At 39.6% G+C, this 13,259-nt stretch overlaps 1 protein-coding gene across 1 annotated transcript in view; it reads left to right on the top strand.

Annotated features, from left to right (window-relative positions):
- The window catches only part of thsd4 (thrombospondin type 1 domain containing 4), a 108,688-nt gene that overhangs the window by 71,833 nt on the left and 23,596 nt on the right, over positions 1 to 13,259 (top strand). The window lies entirely within an intron of this gene.

Consider the following 13,259-nt stretch of genomic DNA (forward strand, 5'->3'; position numbering starts at 1 on the left):
TATTTACCGTCCCCACCCACCAACTAACCCTGCCATTGGCTCGGAGAGATTTGCAGCGCCTCTAAATCTTTATTTCTAGACTAGACGCCTCTGCACACATGCTACTGGAAGAAAGAAAAAAAAAAGAAGAAAAACGTAGTTGCCATTAATTTTTGCAATTACTGTGTCAAGGGTCCCCATAATATCTGTATTATGATGTGCTTCTCTGTGGTGGTCTGTTAGATTTATGCAATATGCTCCATGTTCTCAGAGAGATACTGTAGAGTGGGTTACATTAAACTTCAGGGGTCAGTCAGCAGTGGTGGAAAAAATACATTTTTTTTTACTTAAGTAAAAGTATCAATACTTCAATGTAGAAATACTCTGTTACAAGTAAAAGTCCGGAATAAAAAAAATGACTTGAGTAAAAGTAGAAAAGTATTCGTATATTTCGCGACGCATTGTGAGCTTGTAGATCGGCTATTTTCAAATGGCCGAAATGTATATAGGGCTGAAGTGGTTAATGTATGTGCTTTAATAATAATCAAAATCTATAAACTAACTAAAGTTTTTCAATAATTGTAGTGGAGTAAAAGTACAATATTTGCCTCTGAGGTGTAGTGGAGTAGAAGTAAAAGTATTAAATTGGAAATATACCTACATTTTTTACTTAAGTACAGTACTTGAGTACATGTACTTAGTTACTTTACACCTCTGCATTACAGTACATATATACTGTACTGTAGGGGTGCATACCTAGCTGCCGGGCTAGCGCGTCGTCCCGTTAATTGTACAATTGAAAAGATTATGGCTTGGATAGTTTAAGGCCATGGTTGTGTTTTGCAAGATGTGAGAAATCCACAGTGACAAGTGCCACCAACAATAACAAAGTGTGAGTTTCATTTTGTTTCTGCAATTTCAGCTATTCAGTGAGTAAACGCCAGTTCCTAGTGTGTGTGTGGGGGAAAATACCATCGAGATTTACTTAAAGAATAATGTTATTTTCAGCGTTCCCCTGTTGACTGCGAGTCGACTCCACTATCCTGACACGCCTAACCATTTCCAGATGAAGGTATACGCTCTAAGTGACAGTTTAAAATCCCTGGTATACTGTAGTTCCACCGAAAACGGGGTGTTTTTTCTTCTCCAGATGGCATTAAACCACCCACAGAGAAAAGATGAAAATAAAAGACAGTAACTATGTGGCCCCTGACAAAAAAAAACTAAATGACTTAGAGAAAGCCAAAGCACAGCACGCAATGCAGTGGTGGAAGAAGTACTCAGATATTTTACTAAGGTAAAAGTATCAATAACACAATATAAGCATACTCTGTTACAAGTAAAAGGCCTGTGTTCAAAATCTTACTTGAGTAAAAGTACAAAAGTGTTGGCATCAACATATACTTAAAGCAGTGGTTCTTAACCTGTGGGTCGGGTCCCCCAGGGGGGTCCCCAGATGACAGTGAAAAATGTAAAAAAGAAATGTGTACCTAAAAAAACAGAAAAGAAAGAAAGAGGCAAACATTGTGAAAATAGCTGATCTACAAGCTCACAAGCGAGGCGATGTGAGTTTTTCACAATATTTATCTGTGGAACAGAGTCAAACTAAATGTAATGCCTCAACTCCTACAATTCCAAGTGCTTGTCTGGGTGGGGGGTCCCCAGTTCAAATATGATTATGTTAGGGGGTCCCCAGTTCAAATATGATTATGTTGGGGGGTCCCCAGTTCAAATATGATTATGTTGGGTGGTCCCCAATTCAAATATGATTCTTTTTGGGGGTCGCAGCCTGAAAAGGTTGAGAACCACTGACTTAAAGTACCAAAAGTAAAAGTAATAATGTTTGAAAATAGTAGAATCTACAGTAGAATGTCTTAGAAAAAGCCAAAGCACAGCAGCACGCATGTCCCCGAAAAAAGAAAAAGAAAGTCTCCAGCCCCCTCTCTGGGCTGGAGTGTTCATCTCCGTTCCAAAGGCTGCATGGGATTTGAGCAAAGGGGCTTCTTTCTTTCTGCTAGAGGAACAGCTAAGTCTCTCCCATGTCCTTGGCTGTGGCTCATGTGTTCTGACACCCCTCCGACACCTCGTTTTGACGGGGTCGCGGTAGCGGTCACCCCTTGTCAGCGGAACAGCCCCGAGGAGGGCGAGATCTGACTGTTTTCAGGGGGGGATTAATCGGGCGGAAAGATCAGGATGTCTGTGATTTGTATGGCATGCCAGACTAATGCTGAAAAGTCTGTCTTGACAGTTGGACGATTTAACCCCTTAAGACCGGGAACGCATCTGTGTGTCATTTTAAGATTTCTTTGGGCTATTCAAAAATAGCAGATATACAAGCTCGTAGCGCGGCGCGCTACGAGCTTGTAGATCTGCTATTTTTGAAAAAATGTGAAAAGTTGTGAAAATGTGTGCAAATCTTTGAATATATATACACATTTTTAACTCAAATCTTTGCTTCTGGTGGTCCCTGGAGCTAAATATTTTCAGATGGGGGTTCGCGGCCAAATACATATAATTTTGGGGGTCCTTGTCATGAAAAAAATTGAGAACCACTGATATAATAGCAACATACGCTTAAAAAAAACTGTTAGGATGTAGAAGACATTTGTAGAATCCCCCAGAAGCAAAGATTTTAGTTAAAAATGTTCGCTTTAAAAAAGAAAATATATATATATTCAAAGATCTTTCAAAAATAGCAGATCTACAAGCTCATAGCGCGGCACTGAGTGAGCTTGTGGATCTGCTATTTTTGAATAGCCAAATAAATCTTTAAATGACACAGATGCGTTCCCGGTCTTACTGGGTTAAAGGGCGCAACTGTCCACATCACTAGATATCAAATGATTGCCTTAGCTCTACTAATGCTTCCTGGATTGTAGAACTGGAAGCTGCTTTGGCTCCTTACCATATCTAAGGAGTGGAAATCCTACATTAGGGTATTTTTTTTTTTGTTGCCCCCCCCCCTCGCTATAAAAGTTCACGGTCATGTGATGTATAACGCCGATAGCTCAGATTGTCTGTTCATAAATTCAGTGGTGGAAAATTTACTCAAATGTTTTACTTAAGTAAAAGTATCAATACTGCAATGTAGAAGTACTCTGTTACAAGTCAAAGTCTGGTGTTCAAAATTTACTTGAGTACAAAAGTACTGGTATCAAAATGTACTTAAAGTACCAAAAGTAAAAGTACTGAAATGTTTGAAAATAGCAGATCTACAAGTTCACAACGCATTGTGAGCTTGTAGATCGGCTATTTTCAAATATTCTAGGTATCTAATAGGACTAAATTGGTTAATATATGTTTTATAATGTAATAATTTATATCTGCAAAGTAACGAGTAAGGGCGCGCTCCCACCGCACTTTTATTTTACCTCTGGGGCTGAATCTGCCAATGCTTTGTCAATGCAAATGCGTGGATTCCTGGTCTTGCGGATTTTTTCCAAGAATCCATGCATTTGCATTGACAAAGCATTGGCAGATTCTGCCCCAGAGGTAAAATAAAAGTGCGGTGGGAGCGCGCCCTAACTAAAGTTTTCAAATAATTGTAGTGGAGTAAAAGTACTGTATTTGCCTCTGAGATGTAGTGGAGTAGAAGTAAAATTATTGGAAATTGGAAATACTCAAGTAAAGTACAAATAACATGTACTTTAGTGACTTTACACCACTGCATAAATTATGGTCCCGGCTCTCTCCTCTGACACTAATATGTGGTGATTCAGAGCCTTTCCCAGGCAAATGGCTACAGATAACCTCTTAGCCTGTCAAAATCTTTATGAGGTGGAGGATTACTTTACTCCCCGTTTTTTTTCCCTTCTCCGTAGCTTGAAGGCTAGCTGAATTGATAGCTGTGATAATTGTGTTATTTTAGGTCAAGGGATTTATGTTGAAAATGGATATGTGAAAGAAATATTCATTGGGTATGCTACGTAACCGATAGCCTTCCTTAGGCTGCCATGAGCAGCAAGCCTTTCCCCCCCTTTTTTTCCTGTGGTGCACTCACTGAAGCCAGTCAAAATATTATGAAAAGTTACTGTGTTTTATAGTATTGCAGTTGGTATACCATAGTGTTATTAGGCACTTTGTCATTATATGATACACAGTAAAAATCCAGTGGTGGAAAAGGTAGGCTACTCAATTTGTTTTACTTAAGTAAAAGTATCAATACTGCAATGTAGAAATACTCTGTAAGGGCGCGCCCCCACCAAGAGTTGGCTGGCCGCTGATTGCAGAATCTGCCAATGCATTGTCAATGCAAATGCGTGGATTCTTGGAAAAAATCCGCAAGACCAGGAATCCACGCATTTGCATTGACAATGCATTGGCAGATTCTGCAATCAGCGGCCAGCCAACTCTTGGTGGGGGCGCGCCCTAAGGGCGCGCTCTCACCGCACTTTCATTTTACCTATGGGGCAGAATCTGCCAATGCATTGTCAATGTAAATGTGTGGATTCACGCAAGAGCGGATCTTTCCGCCTGTCGCGCAGACCGTGCGTATATCCGCTCTACACGACTTGTCCATTTGAAGCATAAAACTGCTGGAGGCAGGAGCTGCTTTTCCTCCTCTGTCCAATCGGGTGAGTCGAAGGCGGACCGTCCCAAGACTCAGGAAGCACCATGGTGCTCAAGGCAGAACGCGGTGCGGGCTACGGGGAGGGTCCTGAAAGTGAGTGACAGGCGCGTCACTCCCGTTTTTTAGAATCCGCTGGCTGCAAAAAACTGTGGCCGCGCACAACCTGCGTTTAACGCTAGCCGACCATGTTTTGGTGGGAGCGCGCCCTAAGGGCACGGTCACACCGCACTTTTATTTTACCTATGGGGCGGAATCTGCCAATGCTTTGTCAATGCAAATGCGTGGATTCATGGTCTTGCGGATTTTTTCCATGAATCCACGCATTTGCATTGACAAAGCATTGGCAGATTCCGCCCAATAGGTAAAATAAAAGTGCGGTGTGACCGTGCCCTTACAAGTGAAAATCCGGAATTCAAAATTTACTTGAGTCAAAGTACAAAAGTATTGGTATCAAAATGTACTTTAAAGTACCAAAAGTAGAAAGTACTCATTATGCAGAATGTCCCATTTCACAAGTTTTCAAATGCATAAAATGTATAAAAATCTTTTGCGTCGCATTGTGAGCTTGTAGATCGGCTATTTTCAAATGGCCGAAATGTATATAGGGCTGAAGTGGTTAACTCTTTGACTGCCCCGGACGGGAATTCCCGTCCGATGGCTCTATGGCTATCATGGCCAATGACGGAATGACGAAAATATTTTTTTTTTTGTTGAATTTTTCTGAATTTTTTGGTCTTTTTTTGGGGGGTTTATCTCAAAGGAACTAGGAGATAACGCTATCCAAAACTTCAATGTTAAAAAACAAACAGAGGAAAAATGCACCTTTTTCCTGGCACTGGGACGACACAGTCTGAAATAAGTCTGGCAGTGAAAGAGTTAATGTATGTTTTGTAATAATAATAAAAATCTACAAAGTAACTAGTAACTAAAGTTTTCAAATAGTTGTAGTGGAGTAAAAGTGCAATATTATACAAAGTATAAAAAGTATAATAAAGTATAATAATATTAGTACAAAAATACCTCAAAATTGTACAGTACTTGAGTAAATGTACTTAGTTACTTTACACCACTGGTAAAATCCTCAGTGTTGATTTAACCACTTTGTAACCAAATGGACCTGTAAACATGTTTTACTGTGTGTACAGCTAGCAAGTCGCTCATTCTCCCTCTCAGTGGCTTTGTGCAAACAGTAACTCATATCTCTGTCACAGTCTTTTTTGGGATACTGTTTATTGTCACTGCTTTCCCGTGTTTCGATGTGCCCACAAATAAAACCATGTTCTGTTTATTTTTTTCTCTCGCTAGCTGAGGCACTTCCATTTTCTGCATCATTATTTACTATCAACTTGTCCTGTTGGTTATTCAACTGTTTGCAGTCGTTGAGAAAAAGTAATGTTATATTTGGTGGGAAGTCATTATTTTCCTAACTACCTACTGTGACTATGGATGAGTGTGCAGTGTCAGCAGTGGTGGAAAGTAGTACATTTACTTAAGTATTGTACTTGAAATTTTACAATTTTGATGTGCTTTTACTTTACTGGAGTATTTCTAATTTGTTATACTTTTAATTTTACTCCACTACATCTCAGAAGAAAATATTGTACTTTTACAATTATATAAAAACTTCATATAATTCATCTTCATAAAATAGCAGATCTACAAGCTCACAATGCGTTGCATTGTGATCTTGTATCTCCCTGATCTTTTATCCCACGATTTTGCAACCCTTTTTCACCCAGTGCCAACTGTCTAAGTAATCCTTGGCGCTACACTCCCCCTGCCAGCGTAGGGAGCCCAGATCGGCTATTTTCAAAAGATTTTTTATACATTTTGAACTTGGGGCATTTGAAATGGGACATTCTGCACAATGAGTACTTTTACTTTTGGTACTCTAAGCATATGTTGATGCCTATACTTTTTACTCCAGAGTACACGTATCTACATTGCAGTATTGATACTTTTACTTAATCAAAACATGTGAGTACTTTCTGAAACAGAGAAACCCACATACAAGATATAGCATGTTGCTTCAGTATCCCAGATATCAAGAATATGCCCAGGCACCTTATCTGGGCTTATTGCTGTAGCCAAGATTAGAGCGTATCCGGGTTATATCCAACAGAACATAAACAGAATACACGAGGATCAGAAATATCAAGAGGATATTATTATGCATGTAAACATAACCAAGGACGTCTGCGTTATATAACTTTGTGCTGTATTATACTCAGTGGTGTAAAGTAACTAAGTACATTTACTCAAGTACTGTACTAAAGTACAATTTTGAGGTATTTTTTACTTTACCGGAGCATTTAAAAATGTCTGTACTTTTACTTCTACTCCACTACATCTCAGAGGCAAATATTGTACTTTTACTCCACTATTATTTGAAAACTTAAGTTACTAGTTACTTTGCAGATATAAATATATTACATTATAAAACATACATTAACCACTTTAGCCCTATTTTAAACCTATAGGCTATTTGAAAATAGCCGATCTACAAGCTCACAACGTGTCGCATCGCGATCAAAACAGGCCAAACTGATTTGCACCCTGACGTGACGTCACGTCAGGGTACAATCCCTCCCGTTTTTCAGTTCCAACCAAAAACATTTTTTATAAGCCAGAGAGAAGTTAGTTGGAATGAGTATATCTGAGGCTTGATTTAGGCTCAAACCTTTTGAAAAAAGGGACATAAACAATATGATATTAAATATTATTATTATTTTTTATATTCATGGTGTAGATCCTTTAACAGTACAGTACTAAAAGTAGTAGGCCTACAGTCAAAAGTCAAACTGTTTCCATTGTGGTCCGTTGTACTTGTATAAATTACTTATACACTGTAAACATTTCGGTTGTTATGTGTCATTATGTGTTGAATAGCCCTAGGCTTAAAACATTACAAATGCGCACCGAACGTGCACGTTTATGTGCATAAATTACCTCCAGGGTTAGGTGGGGTCGCGAGTCAATGGCCGCATTATTTTGGGGTCGCGGGCTGAAAAGTTTTAGCCTGGTAAACCCCTCCCTCCGGATATCTCATTTCCATTTGATATCAGGAGTGAGTCTGGCCTACAGGCCTGTCTGGGCGTTTCTGCGGAGAAATAACATGAACTCTCCAATCAGCGTCCTCGCTCATTGTTCTGTGATTGACAGCAGAGGTAGGCCAATCAGGTTGAACCTGAGTGACAAAAATGGAACGGGCCGCCATTGAAATTCTGTCCGCTGTTTTTGGTTTCGGTTTTAAAACTTGAAAACGCTCTCAAACTCAAATTTAGTTGTTTAACTTCATATATATGGTCAATTAATCATGACAGAGCCTATTTTTTTTTATTTTATCTGACAACCGGCAGGGGCAGGCAGTGACAGGCATGTATCAGAATAAAGCAACCTATTTTCGGCATGGCCTTTTCAAAAGTCCCCAACGTGGCTGGTGGTGGGGAAAACAAACTTCTGATTGGCTGAAGGGGAACGAACTGCTGATTGGCTGAAGGGTTTGTCAGTCAACGGTACTAATCCCGCCCAGCTCCCGGCCACAGCCAAATTGCCCATACAGGCCTGTAGGCCAGACCAATTCCTGAAATCAAATGCAAATGAGATTTCCGGAAGGGGGATGGTTTACCAGGCTAAAAAAGTTTGGGAACGCATGTCTTATGACACCGGAAAGGAATGCTATTGGTTGGGTAGCTTGTCAATCAAGAGCGGGGGCGGGGAATGAATGCTTTTGGTTTTGTAGCTTGTCAATCAAACCATCCCGCCCCTCCTAGAGCATACCCTACTTTATCATCAATTTTGCAATAATATAGACTCAATTTCAAAACCGGATGCTGGGCCCTTGCCCCATCCCTGTTCTGCCTGCCCTCTCACTGCCTTTCGGTCTCTACCTGCCCTCATCTCCCTGTCGTCATTCTCTTTCTCCCTCCTTTTCCATTCCTCCCTCTCATCTCTCTCGTTCTCTCTCTCTCTCTCTCGTTCTCTGTCCTAGGCCCTATAGTGACTTATTGCTACTCCCGGTACAGCTAAGCCCAAGGAGTTCACTGCAATCTGCTGCAAAACCCTTTTTTATGACTGTCTACACATTCTTATTCGCATTTGTTGATGGGATTTATCTTTTTAAAGTTATATTCAGCACTTAAGGACCACACGTAAAGCTGGGCAGCTACACAAAGCTTTAGCAATAATAAGACCTCACCCTGGCTCAGGAAGAGATTGTTTGTGATGGTTTAACCCAATGAGACCGGGAACGCATCTGTGTGTCATTTTGAGATTTCTTCAAAAATAGCAGATATGAGCTTGTAGATCTGCTATTTTTGAAAAATCTTGAAGATGTGTGCAAATCTTTGAATATATATATATATTTTTTAAAGCGAAAATGTTTAACTTAAATCTTTGCCTCTGGGGGGGTCCCTGGAACAAAATATTTAAATATTTTGAGATGGGGGTCTGCGGCCAAATACATATCATTTTGGGTGGTCCTTGACACGAAAAAGTGTGAGAACCACTGATATTATAGCAACATAGTTTTTTTTATATATTTTTTAAACTGTTAGGATTTAGAAGACATTTGTAGAATCCCCCCAAAAGCAAAGATTTGAGTTACAAATGTTCGCTTTAAAAAACATATATATTCAATGATTTGCGCACATTTTCAAGATTTTTCAAAAAATAGTCGATCTACAAGCTCATAGCGCGGCACTCGGTTATTTTATTTCGGCTATTTTTGAATAGCCAAAAGAAATGTAAAAAAAATGACACACAGATGCGTTCCCGGGTCTTAATGGGTTAACGGCTAGGAAACGGAGGGATTCGTGTGAATGACGCATTTGGGGCGGGGCACTGTGAAGCCACGCCCCTCTGGAACACGCCCGAGCAGACAGGAAAGCATTGGAGATTGGCGGCCGTCCAATCACAGAGGATCTGAAGGAAAAGGCTCATGCCCAATGTCGCCTGCTTTGCATCCTTGCCAAATTGAGGGCTTCATATATACTTTGTTCGGACGCAGTGTTGTCGTGTATTATTAAATAAAGCGACACAGGTGCGCAGCCAAGTATAAATCCAGCTTTAGCCTTCACAGAGGTCTTGGCATCAGCAGTGGTGGAAAGTAACTAAGCACATTTACTCAAGTACTGTACTTAAAGGACGACTTCACCGCTTTTCAACCTATCTTCATATAATAGGTCCTCACTAATACTCATGATAAAATGGTACAATTTTTTTCTACTCGGTCTGTGTCTCAGAGGAGGGCTGTGGACAGTTCAGAGTCCCGTCTACCAGTGACATCATCAATGGGGAATCCAAGCTAATAGAAACTGCAGGCTTTCTATTCCTGGAAAGTTGCAATGCAATAAAAGAAGCCATTGTTCTCGTGTTAACACAAATCTAAATAAAAATGTGAAATCTTGTTGGGAAAAAAAAATCATGCCTAACGATGATGTCACTGGTAGACAGGTTTCTGGACTGTCCACAGCCCTCCTATGAGACACAGACCAAGTAGAAAAAAATTGTACCATTTTATCATGAGTATTAGTGAGGACCAATTATATGAAGATAGGTTGAAAAGCGGTGAAGTCGTCCTTTAAGTACAATTTTGAGGCGCTTTTACTTTACTGGAGTATTTGCAATTTTTTATACTTTTACTGCTACTCCACTACATCTCGGAGGCAAATATTGTACTTTTACTCCACTACAATTATTTAAAAAAATGTGTTACTAGTTATTTTGTAGATTTCGATTATTATTACAAAACATACATTAACCACTTCAGCCCTACAGTACATACATTTCGGCCATTTGAAAATAGCCGATCTACAAGCGCGCATTGTGAGCTTGTAGATTTTTATACATTGAAATGGGACCTTCTGTGTAATGAGTACTTTTAAGTATATTTTGATGCCAATACTTTTGTACTTTAAGTAAATTATTTTACAAGACTTTTACTTGTAACAGAGTATTTCTAAATTGCAGTATTGACACTTTTACTTAAGTAAAAATATCTGAGTACTGTTTCCACCACTGAGCATCAGTATGCAGTCACTGGGCCCCCAGTGGGAGACGGCTGAATGTTTTGGGTTGGTCCGAGAGAGACGGGGCCCTCGCCTCTAGTGGGACCGCTGCCAGTCCTGGAACACCTGGTAACACGTCCAGCTGCTTTTTATGGCTTGTTGGGTTGAATTTATGGACTGCTGATTTGAGTGTTCTATACTCACTGTAGCTGCGTTTCCTGTTATTCACAGCCACCAATGAAGCCGAACAGAAAACTCTCCGCCCCCGGAGGATTAGCTCAGGAAAACGTGAAAGAAAATGTGTTCTCTAACCGTGTGCCAAGAATATGACTCCTGGAGAGGACCCAGGCCTCTGACTAATTGGTTGTTGTATTATTTTAGTTAATTATGATGGAGTCTATGAGGTTCGCGGCGAAGCAGGTGAAGCAAAGCCTTAGCTTTGTGAATGTATGTTTCTGTGTTTAATCAACCTCAGCTGTGTCCTCCTCCGCTTGCATATATACAGCTAATGTACTTTTGTACGGTTTTGGAAAACGGTCTCGACAGATCAACACCTGAAGAGTGTTGTGTGTGTGTGTGTTTCACTGCATGAGCCCAACACTCAGCACTTCCTTTGTTACATTCAGACTTATGGCGTTAGATGACACTTTTATCGAGAGGGAGTTCCGGCGAGTTGCAACAGTTGGAGTAAGCATCAATCGGCAGATGGGGATTACACTCCACCACGGAGGTGTCTGGGGAGGCGCTATAGGAGAATAAATATGGATAAGAGCTTCCTCTTCCTCTTTTTTTCTCTTCAGCACAAGGTTATATTAGAGTGCAGTGGTGTAAAGTAACTAAAGTACATTTACTTAAGTACTATACTTAAGTACAATTTTGAGGTATTTTTTTTACTTTACTGGAGTATTTCCAGTTTTCAGTACTTTTACTTCACTACACTACATCTCAGAGGCAAATATTGTACTTTTACTCACCTTCTATTATTTGAAAACTTTAGTTACTAGTTACTTTTCAGATTATGATATTATGAAACATACATTAACCACTTTAGCCCTATTTTATACATAGGCTATTGAAAATAGCAAATCTACAAGCTCACAACGCGTTGCGGTGCGACGCGTTGTGAGCTTGTAGATCTGCTATTTTCAAGCATTCTAGTACTTTTACTTTTGGTAAAAAGTACACACACACTCCCTGGAGGCCAGAGCAGAACCTCTGTCCCAAATGTTTCACATTGGCCTGTTATAGCGGCACCATGAGGCAGATTTCTGCTAAACAATTTTTTAAATATTACTCCTACAGATTTTGTCCAAACATCACACACATCTCTACACATTATCTCTATAGTCATGTGATCAAGACGGATCTGTCAGATTTTTCATATTCCATCCTGATTGGTGGACTCCGAACATTACTGGCCCACGATAACCTACCTGACCTGGCAGGAGCACTTTTTCTAGTTTAGTCTGCACTCTACTTGTGGTATTTTCTTTGTCCCTGTTCATTCACACATACGTATGCGTTGATTTCGTCAACTAAAACTATGACGAAAAATGTTCTTTGACTACCTTTTTTCACTGACGGAAACTAAATAAAAACGAAGCTACGGTGACTAAAACTAAGACTAAATATATCGACAATTCCGTCAACAAATACAAACTAGACTAAAGTGTTAGTGAGGGATGAGTGGAGAAGAGATCCAGTAGAACTAAAAGACAAGTCATTTTGTTAGGTTGCGCTCAGATGTTGCACTCTGAAAATAGCAGATCTACAAGCTCACAACGCGTCACGCTGCGATACGTTGTGAGCTTGTAGATCGGCTATTTTCAGCATGCAACCAAGAGTAAAATCAGCCATTACGACGCCATCAAGGCACCGCCAACATACATTTTAGTCGACTAAATCAACTGTAGATTTAGTCGACTAAAATCTTATGATATTTAGTCGACTAAAGCTAGACAGAAACTAAAACATTTCAGATGACTAAAATATGACTAAAACTAAATGGAATTTTATTCAAAAGACTATGACTAAAACTAAATCAACATTTTGACTGTCAAAAGCAACACTGGCACATACATGTGAAATTTGTCCTCTGCATTTACCCATGCTAATTATTAGGAGCATGCACTATAACACCTGGGGAGCAGTTAGTGGTTAAGTGTCTTGCTCAGGGACACTTACGGGGGATAAACCGGGGATCAGAGGTGCAAAGTAACTAAGTACATTTACTTAAGTACTGTACTTAGTAAAATTGAGGTATTTTACTTTACTGGAGTATTTCCAATTTTCTATACTTTTACTTCTACTCCACTACATCTCAGAGGCAAATATTGTACTTTTACTCCACTACAATTATTTGAAAACTTTAGTTACTAGTTACTTTTTAGACTTGTATTATCGCAAATTCGCAAAACACACATATATATGCCGTATATGTATTTCGACCATTTGAAAATAGTTGTAGATCGGCTTATTTTCAAAAGATTTTTTATTCATTTTGAACTTGAGAGTACTTTTACTTTTGTTCTTTAAGTATATTTTGATACCAATACTTTTGTACTTTTACTCAAGTACATTTTGAATTACGGACTTTCACTTGTAACGGAGTATTTCTACATTGCAGTATTGATACTTTTAATTAAGTAGAACGTGTGAGTATTTTTTCCACCACTGACCGGGGACCTTCTGATTCCCAGATG

The sequence above is a fragment of the Gymnoscopelus braueri genome (genome assembly GCF_963280865.1).
Source record: "Gymnoscopelus braueri genome assembly, chromosome: 1".
NCBI classification, from domain to species: Eukaryota; Metazoa; Chordata; class Actinopteri; order Myctophiformes; family Myctophidae; genus Gymnoscopelus; species Gymnoscopelus braueri.